The 25,277-nt window shown below is 39.7% G+C and overlaps 1 long non-coding RNA gene across 1 annotated transcript in view; it reads right to left on the bottom strand.

Annotated features, from left to right (window-relative positions):
- Positions 1 to 401: 401 nt before the first annotated feature.
- The window catches only part of LOC134478077 (uncharacterized), a 38,693-nt gene continuing 13,817 nt past the window's right edge, over positions 402 to 25,277 (bottom strand). Inside the window, exon 3 of the long non-coding RNA XR_010050444.1 lies at positions 402 to 2,101. This is a non-coding gene — a long non-coding RNA (uncharacterized LOC134478077). The remainder of the gene's footprint in view (positions 2,102 to 25,277) is intronic.

A 25,277-nucleotide genomic window follows, 5' to 3' on the forward strand; every position in this document is an offset into this window, starting at 1 on the left:
ATTGTGTGGCCAGAACTAATAACCCCTGAGACTGGCCATCTGTGCCAACAGGGAGTGAGGAGGGAACGAGAACATAACTCCCCAAAGAACTGGGGAAACTATTGTTTCAGAATCTTTTTGTGTGAGTACACAGTCTTCCAAAAGTAGGGCGGTCTTCTAATTGGGTAATCAGCCTATGTCATCTGAGTGCTTTGTAAGACTTTCCCTATATTTTAAACTAGGTTATTTTGAATAATATAGAATTTTTCATATTTACCAAAACAGAAAAGAGGGCAAATCAAAGATTAGAAGGCATCCTCATAATTAAACTATAATTAAGTAATACTCATAATTAAAATGTTTCTTTTCACTTTTAGCAAAATAAATAATCATACATTAAACATTTCAGATAAATTAGGAGTTCTAAAAAGTAATAAGACAGTACCATAAATCATAAACATTATCTTTATGAGATATAACCACTCTAATTCTGTATACTTCCTCCATGTTTCAATACAATGGATTCTTTAGAAGGCAAATTAATTCACCTGCTTTTTCTGATGAAACCAATGAAACAAAACTATTTTTTAATGTTAAGAAGGCTTAAATTGTTTGTAACACAAGTAAATCACACAAAATGTCTATTTCTTCCTTTTTCTATCCCTGAGACCTACACTCAACATTCTGTAGTAAAATAATTATTGAATCCCAATTTGAGCAGCCTAAATTCTAACCCAGTTCTAATACTGCTTTTTAAAAACTAATTAATTTCTTTGGACTACTTCTTCATCGGTAAATTGATGATCTCGCCAGGTAATATTTAAAATACATTCTACTTAGAAGTTAGTAAGAAGGCAAATTACCAGTTTGATAACTCCTAATAAGATGAAGCACTTGGTTTTATGTCCCGACACACAGCAAGGGGACATGTTACATAACAAACCTATAGATAGAGAGATAGATGGAAAGGGAACGTGTTTCATAACTATGGAAATACATTATGCAACAAAGTGTATTCTGCAACATATCCTGTATCTACCCATCTATCATCTATCTATATGTCTATCTATTGTCTATCCATCTTAACATTAATACTATGGAAGATTTAAATAATTAACAATTTTATGTCCATCTATACTATCAAAATAATTGTCATTTAGTTAAGGACATAAATACTTAGATAAAACATTCACAATTGCCAGCTATAATTTAATGAAGTTAATGAACATTTATTGGATATCCGTTAGATGGGTCAGCTCATAACCTAATGAATATTGTACACAACAGTGCTGATAATTCTAGTGAAATGTTAGAACTTCTTCCTATGTGTAAGCTATGTTAACACATTCTATTAAAATTTCAGTTAGTGGTATATCTTTAATGTACTTCTTTTCTAAAGAGGGCTTTCAAATTATCTAAGTTTAGGCCTCACAACACTTAATATTGCCCTAGTGCAGAAGACTGAGGGGTAGCACATACAACCTACAGTGGTCTAATTTCCTGGAGTTGACAATTTGGCTGCTGATGAGACCTATACTATCTCTAGGCTGAGTCTTCTGGAAGTTATGGATGATCATATTCTTTTAAGAAAAGGTTTAAGCATTCAGAGGTGTTTCTTGACCAATTCCACAACCAGAGCAAGGTGACAATGCAGTATTATACATGAGACGTGTGAGGTCTTGGTCAAGGTCAAAGGAAATGGAGCTCAGCCATGAGGATCGCGCAGAGAGCCAGAACACCCTGAGGATAAATGACTGCTCCAGACAACCAAGAGAACAACTGTTTGACCCAAGAAGTTTGAAAAGGGGGGAAAAGAAAGAAAAAGGAAAAGGACAATCACTGTATAAATCAGAAGGCCCAGCACAAAGTAAAAATATGAGCCCCTCCCCAGACAATGTTGAGAATTTTAAAGGAATCACAACAGGGTATGAAATAACAAGCGGGTACCTTCATTGTAAGCAAGGAGCCCTGCCTCCACAGGTCGCATGATCAAGAGATCAGCTACTGAGAGAAAAGATACTCACATTTATGAGGCATCTGTTGTATTCTAAACACTTGGCAAATTCACATTCATCTGTTGTATTCTAGACACTTGGCAAATTCATTTTATCTGTATAACAACCTACAAGAGGAATAAATTCATTTCACTAATGAGAGAAAGGTCAGACAAAGCTTAGGATATTTGCATGACACAGGTCATACATTCAGGTGTGCAGACACAGGGGGAGAGACTTTGTCCAAGTAATGGTCAAACCGGAACATTGCTTCTGTCATTAAATTCATCTAATAAAGCCAAGATGCAAGATGGTTTTATTACTGTTATTGTGAACTTCAGTGAGAGGAAGAATAGGAACTGAAAACACCATTGTTCTTTACCATTTCCTCTAACCAGTTAGCCCTGTGCTATTTCAAGGAAATTGTCATTTCAACAAGCAATCAGATTTGGAAGCCTCCAGACTCTTTGCATTTAGCTATTCTGGTTGGCACAGGGTTAAATGACTACTGCTTTCCTCACAATTTATTTATATTAAAAGTGAAATGTCAAGTTCACACAGGGTGAAGTGCTCTGTATAGTCAGGCAAACAAATACAAGTGTTAACTGCCAAAATATCCAAACACACCAGCCAGAGACAAGAAATATCTCCTTAGCTCTAACTCCACAGCTCTTCCACATGGTCTGCTCAGTAGGCAAAAGGAAATCCTGACGTCCAAGATGAAACTCAAGCAAATACAAACTTAATGAATGCTTTCTTTAGCAGTCACCAAGTTAAGACTTTCCACTTACCTGGCTAGTTTGAGCATAACTGAGGCATAAACTGAGACAAAAAAATATTTTGGTGAGCTATCGAAATTTCCTGGTATTTTGTTAACAATCTTTAGAGTTATTTGCATATTATATTTTTCACTCATGTTTGTCTTTTTATATACATCTTTAAATCATGACTAGGAATCCTTTGATAAAAAATAATATCCTGGAGTATCAATATTCTCTCACATACTCATACATGAGTTTCACATATCTAGAAGACCTAGCAAAAAGGGTACATGGTAGTTGTACACATTTTGAATTTTAGAGAAGACAGATGTGTGACTTTGAAAGTACACGTGGATCTGGCATTACTGTCACCAAGGAGAGAAAGTTAGACCAAGACAGAGAACTGGAGTTGAGCCCACACTGCCACTACACCTGTGCCAACCTGGTGGCCCTGGAAACTGGTGGAACAAGTTTGGTGCCTTCTTTGATCTATGCACTGAAACTCAGAGCTCTCAGTGGAAAGAGAGTTTATGGGACACATGTACTTGAAAGCTTTTCCAAGAAGAGAAGAAATGGAAACTGGCATCTTTTCTTTCTCTTATTCTATTTTGTATTTTTTTAAAAAAGGAGGAGCAGGAGGAGGAGGAAGGGGAGGAGGAAAAGAAGAAGAGGAAGAGGAGGAGAAGGAGAAGGAGACGCTGGAAAAGCCTGGCAATTGTATTTTGTATGTTAGGAAACAGTTCTCCTTTATACAGAAACATGTATGACATATTTTGTCAACACAAAGGTCATTAGCTTAGGTTACTATCACAGGCTGATTGGTAACCATGATGTGTTTTGCCCTATTCCATAAATAAACTACAGCTGAAATCTTGTTCCTAATTCCAGAGGTAGGGAAAGTCCTGCATTTCTTAAGCAAATGGCGCACTATGTAAACAAAGCCCACACTTCTTCCAGTAAATTTGGAGTAAATTTATTAGCATATGTATAGTATTGGGTTAGTTTAATGATTTATGTTCATTAAAGAAATCAGCAGGAGAACATTTTACTCATCCTGCAAAAGAAAAAAAGTATCCTTTTTATGTCTATTTATGACAGTGATATTTAGCTAGTTAGTTAGTTACAACATTAACAAGGGCTAATGATGCATTCTTTCTCTGAACTTTTTAGGTTTTTGGTGCTGGGGATTGGATCCAGGGCTGCATGCTTACTATGCAAGCACCTTCTCATTGGCTACACCTCAACCCCTGAATTGTTTCAACTTTTGCAAATGTGAAAACGTATCTGTTTCACTTTAATTTTAGAAAAAAAATGTTGCTGTTGAAAAACTTTTATTTTCAGAACATTAAGATGCTGTTTTACTAACTTTTTCCAGCAAGAATTTATGACATCTTTATTAGTCTGTCTTTTTTCACTAATTGCTTTTTAAGATTTCCTCATTATCATTAGTTTATGATTTGATGATGATGTACCCCAGTGTGGCTTTCATTATAGTCTTGTGCTTGGGATTCTTTGAGTTTCTTGGATCTGTGTATTTATAATGGTCATTAAATTTGGAGCTACTGGATTTTGGCTGTTTTTTTCTTCAATATATTTTTGAGTTTTGGTTTGGTTTGATTGATTTTTCTACACCTATGTTCTTTCTTCTTGATACTTTTTTTTATTAGATCCTACTCATGTAAATTTTATTTTGTTGGATTGTAAATTTTTTAGTAAATATTTTTTAGTTTGTTCTGGGATAGAACAATCTAGAAACAGTTTGGTAATTTTGAATGTGGTTTTTAAGGTTTGGGTGAGAATGGAATGGTATTCCATGTTATGTAATAAATACTATTCACCGCTATTGAATTAAGTCCCATCTGTATTTTGTCCAATTCTGTGAATCAGGAGGATTTGCTGGGCATGGTGGTGCAAGCTTGTGATCCTTGCCTTGGAGGGCTGAGGCAGGAAGATAATCACAAGTTCAAGTCCAGCCTAAACTATATAGTGAGTTCAGGGCCAGCCTGGACTACTTAGCAAGACCCTGTCTCAAAACTACAATCCATGCCCCCACAGAGTCATAAGGATTTTCAACCTGTACTGTGAGAATACTACTGTTTCTGCCTCCTCTATGTGAAGCTCTACCACCTCCCCTCTTCTTGGGTAGTTCTTTCCTTGGCTTCCTGCCTGAATATTCTCTGAGCAGCCCTCTCCACTCTGGTATTATGTCCTGGGGAGACTGGCCACCTTATTCTCCCCTTCTCCTCTGTACCACCTCCTTTATTCCTGGCTTCCTCTGAGTTTCCTCTCCTGCAGCATGGCCTGTAAATTGCCTCAAGCAGTGAGTTGAATGACCTGGAGACTTCCTTTGTATATTTTCTATCTTGCAGAGATTACTGTCCTTTGTTGCCTTATTTCAGTGTTTTGGACACTATTTTAAAGGTTAGGGTTATTTCAAGGCTGAGGGTAATTCTGGTCCTGCTACTCTATCTTGATTAGAGGCAAAAGTGTCATCCCACAGGCAAAATATTTTGAGTGGAGTGGCGGGTCAAATGTTTAATCTTCCCTCTCTTTATAGTGAATACAGATCAAATGGAAGCCCTAATGGGTATGGAGACAGGTTAGGGAAAAAAGGAGGGAAGATTGGTTTTTTTCCTCCAAGTTTAGAAATTGATTTTTACATCCTCAGATACATGTTATTTTTCTAAAGATCATCTTTTACTCTCTCATTGAATTTCTGACATAGTCTATCCACCCATGCTTTGAGGTTGTTGCATTTTTTGCTTAGAAAGTGTTGCTAAGGCTGGACTCAGGCATCAGTCTCAGATGATAATTTTTTTGGCTCATATGTATGAGGTTAAATTCAGAGACTGACTCATCTCTAACAGTTAAACCAAACCATTTGGTCCTGTTCACCAGTGGCCATTAACATGTCAATGGTATCCCTGTATAGATCTTACCTTCTAGCTGTGAAAAGAATACTGATTAGTTTGCACCAGAATCCAATTACATTTTTCTCTTTTCCTTCTATTTTTTAATGCAGTGATGTTAATGTGAATTTTAATAGTGATTTATTATAATAGTATTCCTGCACCTTTTCACAAGGTAACATCTTTCTGAGTTCAAAGTGCAGTGAAAACTGCCTTGCCCATAATTTCTGTTCTTTTCCATTTCCTGTTGTAATATTCATGGTCTACTACTTTTAATCATACTTAACCGTACCATATTCTCAGGCTGCCTTACTGCACTCTTAATGTCAGACTTCACATATCACACATTTCCTGGAAAGATTGTTCTTTATTAGCCAGGAAGGACTGGAAATGGTCATGTCAGTACTCTGAGAACCATCATCTCCTATGTCTAGAAAAAGAGAGTTCACATCAAGTTATGTAACCCAGAAAGTTCATCAACTGCTTCAGGCAGGCCAGGGGGACAATATCAGCTTAAAAACAGCTTGGACATTTCTGAAGGGGTGAAAGAACCTTGATAAGCATATCTGATTAAATATTTTTTCTGTCCTGCAATTTGTTATGAATTCTGACATTTGTGTTCATAATACACTGCTTCCACAATCTATACAGATAAGTACCAAATAATTACCAGAAAAATAATGCTGCGGTATGGGAAACGGCACTTTGCCAGTCCAAAGGGCCCAGTGCACATTCCCAAGCCTTGACCAGAGGAAAAAAGCAATTGTAATAGAGTTGAGGCAAGAGGAAGCATCTTGAAGCTCCTGGAATTTGAGGCTGTTTATATTGCATTGTTAGCAGTACAGATTTTAGTGTTGGTTTACTCAACTTGTCTCTGCCTTTAGAGATTTAAGGAGGTGTAAGATTGGATCTGTGTTGTCCCATATGGTAGTCACTAGGCACAGGTAGATGTCAGGCTCTTTGAGTGTGGCTAATGAGACAGAATAACTGAATTTTAATTTAAATTTAATTGTTGATTCACTTATTGCAATAAGATTATATAGGTTTAGAAATTTTTGAGAGTGTGAATTTGTTAATTCAATTGTAAATGTCAAGAAATCTAACATAAATCAAGTATGGTATTTCTGATTAAAATTTAGCACCCAAACTTGAATGATGAAGCAGAAATGACTGCAAAATGTCTGACTCATTTCAAAATATTGATTGTGTCCTAAAATAATAATATTTTGGATATTTTGAGTAAAGTAAAATATATTGAAATTACTTGCCCTTTTTTTTCTTTTCTTTTTAAAATATGGCTATTAGAATATTTAAATGAGATGTATAGCTGATCTCATATTGGCCAACGTTGAACTAGGTTATGGGAGACATTATTCGCTGTGCTAACATGTCTAGGCTTTATCATAAGAACAGTGGGAAGCAAAGGAGAAGAAATAGGATCTGATTTACTTATTGCATATTATGTGTTTAAATTCACATTGAAAGTTGTGTCAGAAATAGATTGAAAGGAAAGGACAAGAGCTAAGAAGATCAAAGAGTTGCAAAAACACAGACAAAAAAAAATCACAGTCTGAATTGCGAACAGTTGTATGCATGCAGAAAGTGGACCCCTTCAGTAAAACAGGATAAAGGAGTCCATGTTCAGGTCTGAGTATGTGACATGGGAATTCAGTACATTTCCCGTGAATCAAGAGTATGAGGGAGTAGCATGTAATTAAAGTGCTGCATTGATCAGCTTTGTGTCACTATAATGAAATACCTGAGACAACTCTCTTAAGAAGAAAATTTTTTCAGCTCAGAGATTTTTAGTGGTTCAGATTTAATATCTGGCAGCCCCATGGTTTTGGGATTGGCGACAATGTCACCTTATGATAAAAGGGTATGCCAGAGTGAGTTTTTACATCATAAATCAGGAAGCAAGAGAGAAATAGAGAGACAAATCCACGTGTTTGGAGGACACATGCCAAATGACCTAGGGATCCCCTACAAGACACCCCTTCTAAAGATCCACAGCATCTCCTAATTCTAGTACTCTGGGGACCAAGCCTTTATGTATGGGTGAACTTTGGGGGACACTACCCTTTTCAAACCATAGCAAATATCAAACTAAGTCCCTTTAAAAAACTAAGCCCCTGCTTCCTTAAGTTTAATCAATTGGATTGCAGAGGTTTCCACAGCAAAATATTACTTTGAGAAAAATCACCCAGTGTATTATTTCTCAAACCTTCCCCTTGGTTAAGAAACACTAGATAAAGGCTAGAGACTATCGCTCCGTCTGTTATTAAAACAACAAAAAGACTCGCCTGCAACATTTGTTGAACAGATAAAGTTTGCTGAACTCCTCTGAGTCTCGGAGTTATAGCTCATGCCTAAATGTCAACCCAAAGCCTAATACCCTTAGAGGAGGGGTTTCTGAGAGGTGATAGGATCATGGGGGCATGATAATCATCAGTGGACTTGTGCACGGATGAGTTAACTAAATGTGATGCTGGTCAGAGAAGATGGATCACTGTGGCAGGGATCTGGAAGAGTGTATTTCCCTCCTTTGTCCTTTGGTGTCTCTTTGCTTCCTGCCTCCAGGCTGTGAGCGGTTCTCTGCAATGCCCTTCTGCCATGCCACTCCACCTGGCAGCCAGCTGGCTATAGACTGAAGCCTTTATAAACTGTGAGCCAGAGTAAATCTTCCTCCTTTAATTTGTGACCATACAGTATTGTGTCCCAGCAATGAAAGACGTAACCAAGACACTGTTTCGCAACCTGTACAATAATGATTGTTGCAACTGTGCAAAGTTGTCCCATGGATGAGATAATCTTCGACACCTGATATCCAGCACTGAATTGTTACTCAATAAATGACAGCATACGTAAGGTGTAATCAAACACTATGGCAAATACGCATTGCAGTAAGAGACACATTGTCATTAATTTTCCCCCAAAACATTCTCTGCCTCAAACACACCCATCCCATTGTTCCTGGCACTTTCTGAAGCAGTTCTATAGGTCACATGTCTTTATGAGGTGACGCTAAACCAAGTGCCATCCAACGGAAAGGCTCAGATAAACACTGCCACATGTCCTCTTCCTCCACTTTATTCCCCAGCTCGGGCACCATGTGACTTCTGGCTCTTCTCCAAAGTAACAATGTCCATGAAAAGTAAACATTTTGAATGAAATGAAGATATTGAAGCAGCACAATTGTTTAACTAGAGACACTAGTAAAAGATGACTTCCAAAACTGCTTCAGGAGGTGGCAAGAACAATGCGATGTGTGTTCGAAGCAAGAGAGTGGAAATTTGGGGTGGGGAGGATTAATGGCTATGTGTCTTTCACTATAATAATTCTATAAAATTTAAACATTCACTGTACTTTTCAGTCACACCTCCCATGATTATATACTTCAATTATCCCATGATTATATACTTTGGGAAAAATAAAAACAAAGGGTAAACTACTTGTGGGGCATTTTAAATACTGTATGTAGCCCACTTTGCATAAGGCTACTATTTTGTATATTTCCAGGGCAATGGGGACATTGCTGGCACATGTGTCTTAAGTCTTAAGTTAATTGTAAATCCCAAATTTTGCTGTGACCATCAACCTTTAGCCTTTATTCCTGCATGTCTGTAGGTTAGTGGCCGGTAACAAAACCACCTTTGTTAATTGTCTTCTTATTCTAGTCCTCTTTGCTCTCTTCCATCCCTCTGGGGAAGAAATCATAAAAACTTTTTTAAAAAAAAGTGATAAAAAGAGAACAGGGGAATCTAAGCCAAAACAAAGGTCTTAGATCTCTACATACTGATTAACTGACCTCGGCTGATTCTGAAATGGCAACTGATTATATATATATATATATATAAGCTGAAAAGATTACCCTGAGACCTGCCCTCCTTTCCACCCTGAATATACAGTTTAGCTTTTTTCCAAGTTTAGCTTTTTCTCCTAGTTTAAAAAAGTATTTATGTATAAAGAACAAAAAGTAGGCTGATTGCTCTTCTCTCTCATTTAAGAACAATGCAACTCTTCTCAAATATTTTACAAGGAACTAATTCTCTCACTCACTGGATAGAAAAGAGAACACTGAAGAGCCATTACAGAGAATCATTAAAGACCAGAGTGTGTTCAGTGGTGCTGATGAAATGACTGAGAAAAAAAGGCTTGCTCAGCTGAGGACACTTGGTGACAGTGTGCCCAGAGAAACTAGGCCCTGAGCCTTTCATCAATCAAACCAGTGTTTGTCAGGTGGCTCCACTGTATTTTCCCATTTCTGATCCCACTGGAAGACAGATCTTCCCACTAAGGACCTTAGCCTTTACCAACAGGAACAAAGCACACTCTTTAAATTAATAGCCATCACTAAGTACTTAACTGCACAATGCTGACTATAAGTGGACAAGTTTCCAGGAAGGGGATCAATGTGGCTGATGATGCTGAGCAGCTCTGGCATGAAAAAGAGGGAGATTAAAACAGAAGGTGAAGGGGCTGAGTGAGGTTTCAGTAAAAGAAAAGAAACAAAGGAAGAGATTGGAAAGTGGATTGTGTTGCATTGTGAGTGAGTGTGTGTGTGTGAGAGCATGTGTGTGCACATGCATATGCATGGTTCAAAGGCAAGGAGATGTCAAAAATCAAGGTATGTGCTATTTACTTGATGCTTTCAACCTCATCCTGTGTTTCACAGTCTTTTGCTTCACTTCCCGTCCTCGTCTGATAATTCTTTTTGCAAATGGTAAATTCCATCTATGATATTTCGTGTCTACACCATTACTACTAAATGGAGTTGAAGCCATTTCTAATGTTTCACATATAGAAGACTCAGCTTCCAAAAAAGAGCAGAGTTGGAAGTACTAGTGTGAGACAGGACGCCTGCCCTGCTCTCAAGCTGCAATTGAATGTGCTTTCCTCAATTGCAAGTCTCTGAAAAAGACTAGAGAATATCATGACTGTCACCCTGGAAGTTTAAAGAGAAGATGTAGGGGACAAAATGTTGGTAATAACTACAGGAGAATCCCTGGAGGAAACTAAATCTCTGAAATTGCAGGGTATATTCAGTAACTCCCAAAGGAAGCCTCATTTGTCTCTTCCCTTCCCTTCTTTCCCTCTCTCTCCTCCTAATTCTCTTTTTCCAGAATTTTCCACAAAGGAATTCATTTGCAAAGAGAAAGACCAGCTTAAACTACAGCATCTTCATAAAACAGAGGCTTTTCAAAACACTGGTCTGGATTGAGGCCTGGATCCCCTCTCCTGTCCCTAAATTACTCCCTATAATTTCTTTAGCTTGATTCTAGCCTAAGTGTCCAGGCGGTTGGTACCACAGTCCCTTCTGGGATGTGAAGGAAGGCATCTTTCCTCTCCTCCGTCTCAGAGGCTCTGAGGTGGCTGGCCTCCTGCCTAGCAATGCCAGAAAGTGGCGTGACCACCAGCGCTACTGTGGTCAGCCCAGGAAGAAAATCTCGGTTATTCACAGCTAAACTATGGTTTGAGAAACACTGGCAGCTGAGGGTTGGATGGCTAAAAAAGCAAGAATAGCAACAGAAATGCACTCTTTGACTCTACCTCTCCCCCAAGCAGGGTCTAAGAGCTCCATAGAAAGGATCACAATACTCACTACTGAACTTGGAGCAGACTTAGCTCTCGAAGGTCAGTGAGAATCCACAGTGGTTTCTTAAGTGTCTTTACGGAGACCCCAGGCCCCTCCTACTTGTAAGTAGTGTTCCTTTGCAGCTAAGAATGATCCTCTGGAGTGTAGGATTTTCCAGTCTAGATCAAAGCTATGTGTGTATTGCACTGGGGACAATGTGGTAACATTGCTGTCCTCTTTCTTTCAGACTTTTGATCACGCTAGCATGTCTTGGTAAAACCCTACGGCCTGGATCACCAAGTTGAATGAAAAATCTGCCCATGATAGTTGTATGCTTTTCTTTCATGATGAAACCAAAGCAGAGCAAACTATTGGCAGTAGTATACACACGGTGCCTTAAGGAAACCAACTTATTTCTTCCTGAATTGTTGCCTTATTTAAGCCCCAAAGACCTAGGAAACAGAGGTGTACTTCATTTTGGGCTGTTTATTGCAACATTATTCTTGATTGCTAAATAATGTAGTCAGCCTAGATATCTGTCAGCAGATGAGTGCATCAAACACGTGTATATATACAATAGAGTATCATTTAGTCACAAAGAATGAAATCCTGTCTTTGCATAAAAGAATGGAGCTGAAGGTTAGTATGTAAACCAAACAAGCCAGACACAGAATAAGTACTGCATATTCTTGTGGAGACTTAAAAAATAATTGTGCTGAAAACAGAGCGGCGATTGCTAGAAATCAGGAGAAGGTGCTAGTGAGGAGTACGTGGGGATCAAGCATAGAAAAGCGGTGGTTTATCACAGTGAATCCTGTTCATAGTACAATTAATATGTGTTAGTGATAAATGAATGAGTCCAGGCATGAGCAAACGCATCTGTAGCAAAACACTCAACACTGGAGTCAACATCATATGCTCTGGGCTCCTTAGTTATTCTTATTCACTTAAGAGAATCAGGAAAAGTACAAGAGGCCCTCAGGACATGAAAATTTAAAGTTGCAGCTACAATTAGCATCTCTAGGAGCAGTTCAAGCAGGCTGGCACCCATGAGGCTGTGTATTGAAAGGAGTTGAGGCTGATCCTCTACATGTATTTGAAAGGAGGAACAAATTCCCTTGCAGACTGTCTTCCCGCCAGGGATACCAGGAAGGGGGTTTGTTTACTAATGGAGAAATTCAATGGGTTTTTTCTTTCCTGAAGACTGATGTTTAAGGAAAATCCTTTGGCAGGCTGATTGCAGTCTTGTTTGTACCAGAGCCATAGACATCTTGGTAATAAATATGTGAAGCATAATGAAAAGATTACAGCGCAGTGGCTGGGGTGCAAATTGACTGGGTTGTTTATTGCATGAGGAATGTTTCCCCTCCGTCCTTCCCTCCCAGTGTAATCCCACACACAGAGGAGCATGCAGGAAGGCATGCATCTTCTCATGCCCTATCCTCCTGCCTCCTGGAGCTGACTCTGATGCAGACTTGGCCCTGTGGTAGCTAGGACTGCACCTGGACAGGAAGGCAAGACAGAGGGGAAGGGTGAAGGAAACTTGGTCTGGTTCTAGACAATTTTTGGCTCAAAGAGTAGGTCGCTACTCAGGTTACTAAACCTGAATTTGGGCCTTCCCCAGTGATTTCTGAGATGGAGAGGCAATGTCAACCCCTTCCCATGACTATTGTGTCCTGGACCTGTCCAGGCCAAACTTGTTATAGAAAAGGTGATTAAGAATGTGATTAGGGAGCCAGGCACTGTGGCACATGCCTCTAATCCCAAGCTTGCAAGGCCAAGCTAGGAGATCACTTGTAAGAGTGGTATAAATCTTCACATGGTAAGACCTCATCTCAAAAAAAAAAAAAATATGATTAGGTTCCAGTGTTGGAATCCTCGTTCTGTCACTTATGACCCTGGATCCTGGGGTGAGTGGCTCAGTTTGTTTCCTAACACACTGCTTCTTGTCCTGCAGAAGTTGCTCTGAGGATTAAATGAGCCAGCAAACCTTGAATATCCTGCCAGGGACTTAGGAGATACTAGTGATGGAGGCTCTGACTAGAGCATCTGCCCAAAAGAATGGCAGGAATAGCCATTCTCCAAGGTGACCTGACCATCTGTCCTGCTAGAAGCCTAAGTTTACTTAAAACCCCTTTACTCTCTTCTGTCTGCCGAAGCCCCTGGTGTTTGTTCTCCCATCAGCCTGGGGCTGCTTCTAATGCCAAGCCTAAGCCAGGTCATATGTTTACCCCTGCCTGCCTGCTCTGGGTGGAATTCATAATCCCCTGTCCTCACGTCTCCTGCCTTGTCACTTTCCTTGTGAAAGTGGCACAGGACATCAAGCACTGGAAAGAGTAGGAGCCTTTGCTCCTCACTTCAGTTCAGTGCTGTGCTTCAGGTCCCACAGTGACAGATTTGGGGACGATTTCCTACATTTACTGTGATTGCCACACAGATGCTTTGCTTGCTCCTCTAAAATCAAGATCTGGAATTCAGTTTCCTCATTACCAAAGAAATGGAATGCACAATAGATACTGTAAAAAGGGAAGAGATTGTTCAAAAGTGAAAAGGAAATAGGATGGGGCAAAAGGAAAGGAAAAAAGGGAAAAAAATAAATTCAAGTTAGTTATTGCTAGTGTCTCTGAGTTCATTGAAAAGAAAGTAATGCTAATATGGATTGGAAATTTTTTATGCCCATATCTTGTACTCTGCGCAATTAAAGAGCAAAAAACCATGTATAAACTCTTGTTATCTCCTATTATTTTGTCATGAAATTTGGTTTTACTTTTTTTTCATAAAATAAAAAAAAAAGAAATAAAAGGAAAATTATCCCATCAGAACAGGATGTAGCAAGGCCATAAAGCATATGTAGTACCTCAGAAAAAGTGACAATGGGGTTGAGTCACCATCCTGAAGCCAAGAGAGGCCAGGAGAGGATGGTGGGGTGCACACAGCTTGTGTTGTACAAGAAGAGAGCGTGAGGAAGAAACACGCTAGCCTCACTCTCCGTTCTCCTCAGACTTTCCTGTGCTGACATGCACTGAGAAGTATGAGAGCGCCCCATGTAATCTCCATTGATCATTCCTCTATCCCAGTACAGAAAAGATGGAGCAGGACATTTCCAACATGACAGAATATGGAGGGGAAAAATCGGTCACATGCAAGAATATTGAACTGATTTTTGTGAGTGTGGATTCTGGATGCCCACATTAGTCAGCCCTCCCTCTCTGAGCTATCTACTTACTAATTCCTATTAATTTCCTACTGTATATCTAGCAAAATAAAAATCCACCTTCTATACTTTGCTTGAAGAGGTAATAGATTTCTCAGGAGTACACTGAGAAACTTACAAATAATAAAAGTTTAAACTAGCACAATCACAACAAAGAAAACACTGAACAGCAACAGTATCAGTAAAGATTGAAACAATGAAATGACCAAGGTCACTTTGGAAACAAAGAGGCTTGACATAGTATTTTTTCCACATGGCCCGCCTCTCATATACCTACCCCCAGCACCATATTCTTTGTAATGTCCTATCCATGAAGGAAGTGGACACCACCACGCTCCCCGCTACTTCCTGCTTTCCCAGCAGGCTTAGTTTCTCTTTGTAGTCATTATAAAGTCAATGGTATTCACTAAAGTCAACATTTTTCTCCTCTTTGCCTTCATCAAAACTTATTTGTTCTATGTTCCATGACCTAGCAACCATAAAACCACAGAACGAATTTATAAATAAGATTTTAGGGTTAACTTAGTGTCACTAAGTTAACTTTGTGATATCTTTTTAAAGTTCAGATTCTTCCTCCTATCTTCCTAAGCGTGCCACTTTATTTCTAAACTATCTTCAAAGCTTGTCACTTTATTTTACTGTTTATTGAGTTAATAGTTCGCTTAGGATATTCTTTCTGTTGCTAAAGTAAAATACTTGGAACTGGATACTTTTTAAATAATAGAAGGTTATTTGACTGGTGCATGATCCTGGTTCTGGAGACTGGGAAGTCTTATTATAGGGCTATTAACTCAGCATCTGGTCGGGGCCTTCTTGCTGTGTTAGAACATAATGGAGGGCATCATGTGGCAGACAGAGGAAGTGCACCAGCTCAGGTCTTTCTTCCTCTTCTTAGGGAGCCACTGATGCCATCATGGGGGCCCATCTTCATGGCCTTATCTACTCTTAATTACTTCTGAAAGATACCTCCTCCAAATATCATTAACATAGGAGTCTGGGGATTACATTTCCAACACATAATCTTCTGGGAGATATAGTCAAGCTATATATAGTACAATAACCATGGAATTTGGCTTCCCTCAAGCCTTCATAGGGTGAGGATTAAAATCCCTGTGGGAAAGCTTTTATTGAGCTGAGTTCTCTGAAAACAGACTCTGGGGTAGAAAACTGCATGCATGTTTTCTGGAGGAGTGCATTGAATGAGGCACCTGCAATGATCTGAAGAAGCCGAGACTGATGAAGGCAGAAGCTGATCCCCAACACAGCTGCAACAGATGCCTCAGTCATCATCACCACAGGGGCTCTGGAGCTGGAATGGGCTCTCAGAGATATTCCATTTGAGGTAAATACATCAGTGTTGCATCTTTATGCAGCTGGTCATTGGCCACTGCCTATCTCTGGCAGACAGTACAACTTTAGGAGAGACACCTTTGTAGCTAATGACAATTCCAGTGAATCATGCAGATATGAATGATTAGCGGTTGATCATCCAAGTGAATTGATCATGAATACATTGCTCCTAAACAGGGAACTCATTAGAGCAACATATCACCTATTTAGCCCTGCTGATCTTCTTGGATCTAATAGTAATGTTTCCTCATCTAATAATAGCTTCTTCTTGTTTTATTTCTTATAGGATGAACTATAGTATTTTTGCTGCAGGTTAATCAAATTTGTCCTTATTGTCTATTTATCTTGGTTATCTTTCACATTCACTTGTACTTGTGTTGGTCTAGATGGCTAGCATGGTAGGATGACCTAGGTTTTCATTTTTTCAGGAATCCAAGACTAGTTATCCAGCCTTTTTTAAGCCATAGCTACCATACCTGTCCTTATACCAATAAACAAAGGTGTAAGATTGCCAAAATTTATTCCAGACAAGAACTTGAAAGCAGGACAGGTAATCCCATATCTGGGATGTGTGTCAGTACCATTCAAAATAGATAATTAATCCTTCTATGATTGGCTGTCTCCTGGAGTAAGGATACAAGTGTTGTGGACCCATTACCCTGTGTGCTGACAGATTGGATGGATTCTCAGCATCACCAGTTGCTAAATCAGTCTTTGTGAGTAAGATATTTGGGCAACACAAAGCTTCCTTTCTGCCATTATGGCTTCTCTGTACATGAATCCATAGTACTAAGGTACAAAGAGGCTGGGATCTACTAGTGAGCCACTTGTTTTTTAGTGCCTCTTGCACACCATATGCTATTTTTTAAAAATTTTATTTAAAGAAAGACAAAACAAAACAGAAAACAGGTAGAAATAATACATACTTTGAAAGAAAAAATAAACAGTAAGAAATCAGTAGTTGATGTTTACATATTGTCCTCTTACAAATAATTGTTCAAGATACAAAAGTGGAACATATAAATGGGAATTCAAATAGCGAGACTGCAAATAGTTCTGTTCAACTATCTAATAAAAACCTAGTAATATGGTTATCAATCCTATACACTAAAACTTACACACATTTATCCATATCTTCATTTATGTTAAGGTTAAACAAACCAAAGCAGACTAAAATCTCTCTGAACAAGGAATTTAGTATTGCTGGATTTCACATCAAGACACTACAGAATCAGCACTGGGTACTGTACTGCCTTTTTTTCCTTCAAAGTATTTGTTCATTTCATCATGTGTTGTAAGATCAGTTCTCGTAAACAGTTTATAGGTTTTACACAGCATGAGTCTTAACATGTATTTCTATCCTTTCTATATTACAGAGAGAAACAGAACAAAGCAGGACAGAATAAAACATATTCCTATAGACACATAAAATTAAAAAGACATATAAAACTGCTGTACAAAGAGTTCTACCATGATTACTGTGTTGTCTTTTGTTATCATCAATAGAACTGGCTATATCATCAGATATACTATAATTGAATATATCAGTATATAACAGTATTAATAGAAATACAACTTTGTAGATAGTGTAGAACAACAAAAACAGGTATTAATCAAACCAGAATGAGTACCATAGTGAATCACTATCATTTTCAGCATAGTTGTCTATAACTCTCCAACTTGATACTATCAACCTTAACAGTTTTGAGTAAAATCTGTCAATAACAGCAATCAAACAAATCAGATTTAACCAAAATCAGTCATGATATAACTGTATAAGTTATACAGGGATCCAGATTCAGTTAATAGGAAATTAAAGATGATTACTGTGCTATATCCTGATATTTTTGGGATAGCTGTCTGTGCCCTCAGATCCAGTGCTTACATACAAACTGGGATGGAATTAGTTCTATCAAAGCAGAGTGGTGTGAGTAATATGGGTTTTAATTCCTGATACACTATTAGCAATATCTTCTGCTGTCTTTTTAAAGACTATTCCTCCTCTTTCACTCCCCCAGGGTGTACTGAGTATTTTTGGGTCTCCCCAACACCCTCGGTTTTATAGTGGGAGGCAACCTGCTATTTACCTAAGTGGTCCTGAACCTTCTCACTCCTGGACTTGATCTCTAGTTGTATTCCTTCACCTATTAAAGCCTGTCTTTCCAACCTATGCACAAATACTGGTCCAGTTACCCCTATACTCTCTGATTTCCTGTCACATAGAATACTATTTTCTAGTATTTGATTTTCGGTCCATATACCCTTCTTCAGGTTAATTATATTTCCTATAAAGAACATCTCAGTGGACCTTCCCTCTTGATTCACTCTGCTTGTGATTCTCTCTTTTTTTCCTTAATTTAGTGTATCTAGGCCACCTATATTAGAATTTATATCCAGCCTCCTCTGCCTCATTTCTGTTGTGCTCTTTTTCCGTCATTAGTTGTCTGTTTGTCTTCTTCATTTCGCTTTCTGCTCGATTCACGGAGGCCTCTCTGCCCCTGTTCCTGAAATCCTGGTATTTTTCTCTCTCTTTTAGCTCAGCAGCATAAGCACCTGCCTTGCAAGCAGGCAGTCATGAGTTCAATCCCTGGTCCGATAAAAAGGAAGAAGAAAAAACAAAACAAAACAAACAAACAAAAAGAATGTCCTGCAGTATTCTCTGTAGAGTTCAATTGGTGATTGCAAATTCCCCCAGTTCCTCTTTATCTTGGAAGCATCTTGTTTCTCCATTAATTTCCAGAGACAACTTTTCAGGGTACAACAATCTGGGCTGGAGGGTATTTTCTTTCAGGGCTTGGAATACTTTGCTCCACACTCTTCTCAGTTTGATGGTTTGTACCAAGAAGTCTGCCGAAATTCTAATAGGCTTTCCCCTGTAAGTAATCTATTTCTTGTCTCTGACAGCTTTTAATATTCTGTTCTTATATTGGATTTCTGGGATCTTGATTATTATATGCCTGGGTGTAGTTCTGTTTTGGTTGTAGGTGGCTAGAGTTCTGTATGCCTCATATATCTGAATATCATTTCCTTTTCCTATGTTTGGGAAGTTTTCCCTAATTATTTCTGTGAATAGCCTTTGTAGTACCTTTGTTTGTACCCTGTTTCTTCATTCACATTCTTTATTCTTAAGTGATAGATCCTCTTGTCTTCTAGCCTTTGTATCATTACTGCTTGTTTCTTTGTTATTTTTAAGAAATTTTTCCTTTCATGATCCCACATTGCAAACCTGTCCTCCAGTTTGGATAATCTATCCTTAGTTTCTTTCAAGCCATTTTGCCAGCTTTCAATGGGGTTTTTAATTTCCTAGTAATCTCTTTGAACCTGCTTCATGTATTCTATGTTTTCTTTATATTCTTCATCAAATGATTCTCCCACTTTTTTGTTTTCCTGTATTCTTCCATCTGTGTCTTCTTGAGAGGTGCTTAGCATTTCTTTTGTTAATCTATTTATATCTTGCTTTACTTGGTTAAATATTTCACTTTTGAACTCGTCTATGAGGTCCCAAAGATATTGCTTTATTTCCACTGGTGCCATGTCTGATATTGTATGTTTGCCGTCCTCAATCTCCTTTGCATTTACCTTTCCTGGATCAATGTTCTCAGGATTGGGCGCTGGGGACTCTTTCTTGTTGCTTGTTCCTCTTCTCATATATTTTGTTCCTTCCATACAGGTGTATATAGGAGGCCCCAGTTTCTTTCTTTGTTGGTTATAGTTCATCTGAAGCACGCTGACCAGGTGCTCCTGCCTACTGCAGTGTACTATGGAGGTACAGACTGGGACAGCCTATGCTGGACCCACCCCTCTGGGTCAGTCCAGTCAACCTGCTGAGGGCTTCACTGCATTATGGTGCACTGCCAGGTGTAAGGACTTGGTTTGAGCTAACCTATTGGTTCTCCGCCCAGGACATGACCCAGGCCAAGCACACCCCACCAATCCCACTTGAGAAGGGAGCAGCTGACTGAAGTCACTGAAGCTCCTTGTTTTCACCAGTCTGCCCGGCCCCAGAATGTCATCTGTTGGAGCCCTTTTTTCTATGGATTGGCTTTATTCCCATCACTTACCACAGGTCAATGCAGGTTCCCTGCCAGCTTAGCTCTCTGTTCAGCTTGCCGACCCCTGACCTCAGTGTGAGTGCATCTCCCATGAGTTGAAGTGGCCGGCTTTCGGGTAGATTGGTAAGTCTTGGCTGTTCAATTTCAAGCACTACAGCAGGAGCACCGAGCCTTTAGGTGTTCCAATAGTAGCACTGGCACTGTATGTTTAATTGGTTTCTCTCAGCTTAGTTTGTTCCTTGGTCGAGAGGATCCATCTCCCTCTGTTTGGGACTCCCCACACTATATTATTTTTGGAATCTAAGTTGACTATCTCAGGGAAACTCTGTAGCCTGCTGTTATCTATCTGCCATCTTTACTGGGCCCTGCATATACTACTTTTATGGATTAAAAACTGATGGTCAACTTAACACCAGCTGAATTAAATCAGCAGGGTGCTGGGTATAGATGTTCCACCTGAGGAAAGTTGCCAGCATAAATAGAGATGTCGTGAACAGGAGCAAGGAGTTGTGGTTTCTCTAAGTTTTGCTGTTTTGAGCTGTTGGTTCTCCTAGAGGAGCTCGTCATGACTATCTTCCCCAGTGTGATTGTCAGGACCTTGGTGAGAGTGGTTGTGGCTAACTTTGGGGGAGCTCTGGTCCTTACATTGAGCCTTTGCTTCCTGGCTCTGGAGGGAAACTCCAGGACAAACTCATCATGCTGGCTTTCTGGCCTGTACTCAACTGTTCTTATTGTCGGAGGAGCTCATGGCCTCCATGTCGCTGAGGATGGCTGTGGTGTTTTTCAGTTCAGCCCTGGTCTTTATTATAACTGAGACTTCTCAGCTCCAGTGTAGAAACCTCAATCTACCAGCACAGCTCCTTCAACCCACTGGCAGACTTTCTAGCTTTTACTACTGACCTTTAAGTCTTCCAGCACAGATCTGTAAAAGAGACTGGTGTGAATCCTTCTTGTGGGCTCTTGACTTCCAGTGGACTTGTGGGAGGCATTGTCATGGGCTGTAGGTCTTCATCTGGACTCATGTAGGAGATTGCTGTGGAATCCCAGACCTTGGCTGGATATTCTGGGTCTTTAGTGTTCTGGACAGGTTTCCTGCACTTTCTTGTGTTAAACTCTGGGTGACCATCATAAAATAATATTATAAATTCTGTGTTCTGCTTCTAATTGTTCTCCTCAAAACCTCTGACTACAACAGCTATCGTTTTTGCCATTATAAATATCTTCATCACCATAGGCTTGCCCACGTTCTTCCCCTGCTGACATCCTTGTCTGCATCTTTCTATTGTCTTCTTCCCACGTCTTGACAACCAACCAGATCATCTGCCACATGCTGTGTTTCCAAGGGCGTGTCCATATACCAACTCTTTTAGGTTGGATGTCTTGGAAATCAGACTCTCAGATACAGTCAAAAGGTTCGGCACTTAGATTAGGCATATCTTTAGAAGATAGACACAATCAGGATTGGGGAGTGTAGTCACTTGACTAGAACTCTCCCCCTCCCCCACTGGCCACAAGCCACAGGCAGAAGGTCATAATCTTGAGTGACACACACCTTCAGTTGAGGCTAGTGTGGGATATAGCTTTGTATTTGTTCAACAGACACTATTTCTAGAAGCTGGGAGATGAATATGTAGAACTAAAGAAGCAGTAGAAGTACTGCACAGAAGCATTCAAAGTTGGGCTCAAACTTTCTAATGCTAGTTGATGTTCTAATTCAAGTTCAAGTTTTATCTATCCGTTGTTGTGTAAGAAATTACCCAGAACTTAGTGGTTTAAAACAATAATAAAAATTTATGACCTCAAATTTTCTGTGGATCAGAGGTTTAGAAGCATCTTAACTGGTTGGCTTTGGCTCAGGGTCCCTTACAAGATTGTAGACAAGATACTGGTCAAACTATTACTCTTCTGAAGCCTTCAGTGGAGCTGAAAAATATATTTTCAACATGACTCACTTACATTGCTAGTGGTTTGTGGTGCTTATTGGCAAGAAGACTATTGCTGGCTCCACGAGTCTTCACAAGGCCTTCTGTGAGAGCCTTCAGGGAGAGCAATTGGTTGACCCCTAAATAGTGGTACAAAGAAGCAATTGAAGTAACATCATTGATGAGCCCACCTTGAAAATTACATATCATCCTTTCTATGAGACCCTGCAGATTACACATCTGAGTTTCTTCTCTTCTCTTCTCTTCTTTCTCTTTTCTTCTCTCTTTCCTTTCCTTTCTTCTCATTTCTTTTCCCTTCTCTTCTCCTTCCTTTCTCTTCTTCCCTTCTCTTTCTCCTCCTTTTTCTTCTTTCTCCTTCTTCTTCCCCACTTCTCAGTCCTCCCTCCTCCTCTTCTTTCTTCTTCAATCTCTCTGTCTCTGTCTCTGTCTCTGTCTCTCTCTCTCTCTCTCTCTCTCTCTCTCTCTCTCTCTCCTGGTATTGAACCCAAGGCCCTCTTACTGAGCTCCATCTCCCGCTCTTTAAAAAGAAAAAACTTTGAGACAGAGTCTTGCTAAGCCACTAAGTTTCCGGTGCTGGGCTCCAACTTACAACCTTTTCTCTTAGACTTGCAGAGTGCTGGCATGATAGGTATACACCATCTTTATTTAATCCTATTCATTATAGAAGAGACAACATTGGGGCCAAAAAGCAAAGAGCACTGAAGCCATAAAGAAATTTCACAGATCTTCTTCTATCAAATGCTCTTACCATTTTAATAAGAAACTCATTGCTTTAGGGAGCTTAGTTGGCTATAAATACCCAGCATTTGGAGGAACCTGGACGTAGTTCTTGAAGACCATGGTTTTCTTCATGCTATGTTGTTTGATAAGGTACATATATATGTATTTCTGGAAAGCTCCCCTCCCCCCACCCAGCCAATGCAATAATCACCAATTTGCAACAAATTATATCACAATTCTTTTCTTGGCTTACTAATTCAGAAAATAGTATCATTGTGGTTAAAGAGCTTGTGCTGTGAAATTGCATCCCTCCTAATTGGGATCTTCTTAAAGATTCCCATCTTGAAAATCTAAATATTCTAATGGCAATTTTATATTACGTTACACTTTTATTTAGGACTCGTTATCTAAATTTATGATTGACAGTTGTACTCAGAACATTATTAAACCCTCTGAAAGTAAACAGTTGCAGTTGGCCTGAGGATCATTGCAAAGAAAAAAAATACAAGATTGATGATCTTGAGCACCACACTGAGCTCATAAGAAATACACAAGTTGATGTATCAACCAAACCAAGAATAAACTCTTTCAGCAGATTCTTTTTTTTTTTTTTTTTGGTGGTGATACTGGGAATTGAACTCAGGATCTTGTGCTTGCAAGGCAGGCACTGCATCACTGAGCCATATCTCCAGCCCCTGCAGATACTTTTTAAACCTAGAACCAAAGATAAAATAGAAAAGTAAATCCTCCTGCTACCCCCATGTCAGGAACGGACTATCTAAGAGGAGAGGAGGGGCAGATACTTACACTCACCAGCTCAGTGGTCTGGAGGAATCAACACCAGCTATAAATACAGTGTCACCTTCAACACACCATCTCTGCTCCCCAGACCACACCACTTCCCCTTGACTGAAGGATGCCCTTTACCCAAGGCTGTGATTAATTTCCATGACTACCAGAAAAGCCAGAATGAACACATTTCTACCTTCTGAAGTTCCATGTGTTTTGAAGGTTAAAAAAAGAAATCAATATCCTTCATTTTGTGGAAGTCTGTATAACTGGTTCAGAACTGTACTCAAAAGTCGGCGTAACCTGAATTTAGTTTACACCCTAGGCCTGCAATCAGAAGGAATGGTATTTCCCATTTATTCACTCATTCATTCAATAAACAGATTGCTTGTTTATCTAAGGCACATTGTTAAGCAAAACAATACAGAGCTTAACAAAATAAATAAATGAGGATGCTTGTCCAAAGACATGTAAACTGAGAATTACAACACAAGTCCTAAACTCTGTGACAGAACTATGCACTGAGAGAGAAAACCTTACAATTCAGAGGTAAGGAAACTAAGAAAGCATGCTCTAAGCAAAGGCAATAGCGTTTTCTAAGATGCTGAATCCAGATTTTAAGGTTTGTTCGGTTAATTGCTAACTATAGTTGAAATTTTTGCAGGGAGCTTGGGGGAAAAGATTGATGAGATTAGTTTATTCAAGACAGGTTTAGGAAGCCCTATTTAGGATTTGACATTTACTCTAGAAGGAATTAGGAGTTTCTGAAGGACTTACAGAGAATGAAATGATTAGGTTAATTGAAAGAGAGAGAGAGAGATGGGGCTGGGGATTTAGCTCAGTGGCATAAGCGTCTGCCTTGCAAATAGGCAGTCATGAGTTCGATCCCTGGTGCCAATAAAAAGGAAAAAAGACAAAAAAAAAGAGAGAGAGAGACAGAGAGAGAGAGAGAAAGAGAAAGAGAAAGAAAGAAAGGAAGGAAGGAAGGAAGAAAGAAAGAAAGAAAGAAAGAAAGAAGCCACCCTGGGAACAACAAAGAAGGACAAAAATGAATCTGAAAGGGCCTCTGGGGAACTCTCACATTTACATGGGAAGCAGAGCCAAGAGGGAGACTGAGAAGGAGCAGCCAAAGAATTAAGAGGAAACCAAGAGAGTTGTTTTGTGAGCCAGAAGAGAGTGATTCAAGAAAGAGGGAAAGGCAAGAGTACCTAAGTACAGGTGGAGTGTGCCCACTGGGCAGCAACCAGAAAGGCATTAGGGGCCTTCCTGAGAAATGTCTGTGAAGTAAATTGTAGAAGAGGAGGAAAAAGCAACGAGGGGGAGGACCCAGTGAGGCCCACGTCTTGGAAAATCCTGGCTCTGAACAAATGAAGGTTTCTTATTAGAGGATAACATGCAGTTGAGGGTTCTGTTTTGATTTTTGAGATGGGGAAATTAGAGAACTTTCCTACATGAGTGGAAGACAGAGAAAAGAGTGTGGGTGACTAAAAGGGACAAATTCTTGAAGATGGGGGCAGGAATAGGATCTCTAGCACCGAGTCGGAGCTTTTGCCTGAGATGGAAGGAGGTCAGGTCTTCACTACACATTGGGAGTCCTGGGAAAGATGGCTGAAGAGGAGCCCAGCCGCTGGAGTGGGAGTACTGAGCATGAAGCTTTGTCCCTCAGTGCTTCTCATGGTAACTGCAAGGCAGGCCAGGAAAGTCCTTTGTGAGCCTGTAAGGGAAAGGGCGGGTGGGCCGGAAGTCCCTGAGACTCGAGGACAGTTTGAAACAGGTACTGTGCGGAATGAGACAGAGAAGTTATCCAGGGAAAGTTGGAAGGGTTCAGTGATAAGATGAGGTCTCCCTCTTTAAATATGAAACGTAGGAGCAAGTCTGATCCCGCTAGATTCTGTGACATTGGGCAGTGCAGGTAACTTCCCAGGTTGTCCTCTTTCTTGTGTGTTTTGTCGCTGGCAGTTTTAACTTTCAATCCTGTTTCTTTTCTACTC

Source organism: Cavia porcellus, unplaced genomic scaffold, assembly GCF_034190915.1.
Source record: "Cavia porcellus strain 051 isolate PalLab524CR breed Dunkin Hartley unplaced genomic scaffold, mCavPor4.1 scaffold_11, whole genome shotgun sequence".
Lineage (NCBI taxonomy): Eukaryota > Metazoa > Chordata > Mammalia > Rodentia > Caviidae > Cavia > Cavia porcellus.